This window comes from Haplochromis burtoni, unplaced genomic scaffold, assembly GCF_018398535.1.
Source record: "Haplochromis burtoni strain Fernald_Lab_line unplaced genomic scaffold, NCSU_Asbu1 Contig_75, whole genome shotgun sequence".
NCBI classification, from domain to species: Eukaryota; Metazoa; Chordata; class Actinopteri; order Cichliformes; family Cichlidae; genus Haplochromis; species Haplochromis burtoni.
In genome coordinates, this window is record NW_024582436.1 from 987,247 (window position 1) to 990,653 (window position 3,407).

A 3,407-nucleotide genomic window follows, 5' to 3' on the forward strand; every position below is an offset into this window, starting at 1 on the left:
TGTCATGTTCAGCAGTGTGAAAGCAGATATACTTGCGTCTCCAGCACCATTCGGGATCCCTGGTGAGAAGACATCTGATGGCAGATGCTGCAGTCTGATGGCAACGGAATTATCCAAACACACCAAACCATTACCTCTACCTAACTCAACTTATGTTCACACATAGCATAGCGCACAAACACACACACACACATGCATACACGCATACACAGGTGTACAAAAACATGCAAACACATATGCTTACTGATGCACACCCAAAAACATCACTTAAGAATCCAAAACAGCCAGGAAACAAAAAAGTGAAGGGAAAAAACTGACTCAATTCAGCATGCATCGAAACAAGCAAAGGAAAAGGCATCCTTTTACAACAAAGGAAATGGGCAGTAAAACCAATAGAATCACTGATTTCCATTCCTAATGCATCAGACATGGTGGGGAGATGTTGTTTCTGAGGTCTTGAATGGCGTGCCGGCAGTTGTCATCTGTCTGCTGTACTGTGTGTTAAAGCCGGCATGGCAGCCCAGTCCAGACTGGTGTACAATGAGCTGGATGCCAGCCAAAATGTCTACTCTCCGAACATCACACATTTCAGACGTCCCTTTTAACTCACGCAGGATGGAGGAAAGGCCGAATTTGAAGAAAGGAGGTGTGGAGGGGGTGGGAGAAACTAAAGACAAGAAGATAATTTAATTTGTTATGAGCATGAAATAAGAATTAAGAGGCTGGAAATTTCCAGAAACGTCTAAAAAAAAATAAAAAATTAAATCAGACAATGAAAATAACACCATCAGTGTGATTAATGGAAATGTCAGATAATTGTTTTCTGGCAGCATTTCATTATTCTGTGTCCCCTCTCAAAAGCCTCAACCAAAGCAAGAATTCATAAAATATGTAATTTAGCTCTGACCTTTGGCAGAGTTCAGCAGGTCCCCATCTGTGTGTGAGGAGCGGAGAGGAGCAGGAGAGAGAAGAATGATGACCCCTTTAACAGCTTGCCTGCGACTACCTGCTGATCCAAAAACACTGGCCAGACATGAAGCCCCTGCATAGTCAAAGGATCAAACAGGGCCAGAGAATACTGCTTATTTCAGATGCAAAGACTGAAGGGGGTTCTGGGGGGCTCCAGTGGTACGTTTTGTGCTACTTTGGCCAATAAAGGGGAAAAGGGTGGGTGGGGGTACAGACAGAAAACAAAAACATTAAAGAATAAATGGGCTTACGCCACCCTTACAGATAACCCAAGCCTTGACTGCTGCGAAAAGACCAAATTTACACAAACTGTACCGTTTGAAGTCTAATCCTCTTATACATTCTTAATTAAGAAACAACAGCCCATAATACTCTTTGCTGTGCTGACCCACACATGTGAAACTCATAAGTGAGGCTGTGTTAAGATACGAGGAGAAATGTTTTCACTCTCATCCAAGTACACATTCTACTGCACATAGTCACACAAGATAATTTTGCTATGCAGCCGTTTTGTCATCTCAGTGACTAATATGATTAAAAAATATATTTTGTGAGCAAACAATGCTTTTCAGAAAAGTTGCTGCATTGTCACTGAAGAAATACAGCAGGAGCAAATGCATGCTAATAAGCTGTCTTGGATACTGGAGCCAATTACAGGTATGTTGGGCAGCCGTAAGTAAATGTTATTATTATAGTAATAAGTACTCTGGAGATCTTTAGGCCACATCATTTCCACTCTCTACTCCTGAAGTTACACATCACACATTTTCTTCTTATCTCATCTCAGTGTGGGCCTTCTATGACTCAGAGATCCCTACATACGCACACGTCTGTGAATTTATGTGGCCTCACACACATGCGTGCACTCAGAAGCAGCTGGGAGCACGGGGCAGGATGACGTGAAGTGCCCACAATGGCTCCAGAGGGATTAATTTCTCCCACTTTATTTGTTTATTACTATGCGGAGAACAACTGGGGTGGCATTGACACAACAAACTGGATATAGTAGTGAGTAGCATTCTCCTGTGGCTCCTGAAGCCTCGTGCTCGTCTGTATATTAAGATCAGTAAACGCTATATGCTGCGTTATACAGTGTATAGCACTGAGGTGGTGCTGTATACCGCTATAGGCTGCTTGGATCCAAAAACGTACATTTATGAAGGCAAATAAAGGCAAATAAAATTGGTGTAATTACCAGCAACATATTATTTGGATTTCCATGATCAATGGTGTCAGTGGGCTGATGTTACTAAATTAAGCTAATGTGCAGCTTCCCTACAGTTTAGTAATGCACAGGCATGTTTCACACTATCAGTTGTTTGATATTTTCTGTAATTTTCTCAATTGCCCATAATTTCCTCATTATCGGTGACCCTTTGAGCTCACTGTTGTATCTGTATAAATAATGTAAGCAATTAAGTCTTTGTTTTTTCAGCAAACACTTGTCTTCCACTTTTGCTGAAGCACTAAACTATCACACAACCACAACCACAAAGAAGTTTTCAAGCATTTGTGTTCGAACGTTTGCATAAACAGATATTTATTGCTTTTATTTGCCAAGATGCTATTCACTTATGATAAAAATAAAAAAAATGCCTTCATCTTTTACTGGACTTTAAATAAAATGTTTTATATAATGTTCCGATAGTTGCAGGAATTGAACATATGTCAATCTTCACAGTCTGCTTACATCTACAAATTTCATATGGAGGATTTCCCGTAACACGGGATACCCCAGTTTAGAAATACACTATAACATATTATGAACATCTTTGCCAGCTAATACATTTACTGACCTTGAAGAATTACATGCAATTATATGAAGAGAAACACCTTTAAAATGATGGGAGCACGGGTGGAACGAAATGTCCAATTGTAGATAAATACTCCTAAATAAGTGGAACTTAATCTGGGCCCCAGCATCACCCTGGATGAGCTTGACCTCCTTTTTATATGACATCCAGAGATATTTTTGTACCTTCTTAAGCCATATTCCTCTCTTCTCACAGCAAGAATCTCACTCTGCCTATCTCATATGGGACTAATGAAAGTCATATTTACAGTACCCTAACCCACACAGGCAAGGTACATACACAAATCAGATGTGGTACTGCGACTGGTTAATAAAATATATATCTAAAAGTGTGAGTGAAGAAAGGTAAAGTGGTAGCACTGCATGATACAGCCACCAATTTCTCTCTGGTTATATTTAAAATCTCAATACAGTAAAACAATCTGGAGATTTAGAAAAAAAGTATTTATCTAAGTACTATGTTCCTACAAGGTATTTTTAATTAAGTTTAATTAAGGAAAATAAATGTATTATTCTTATACATGGTATTATTAGGAATATGGGCTCTTTTCTAAAATATCTCAACTCAGAACTTAAAAATAACTGTTAATAATAAAATCAACCTAAACAGAAAAACAAAGTCTAA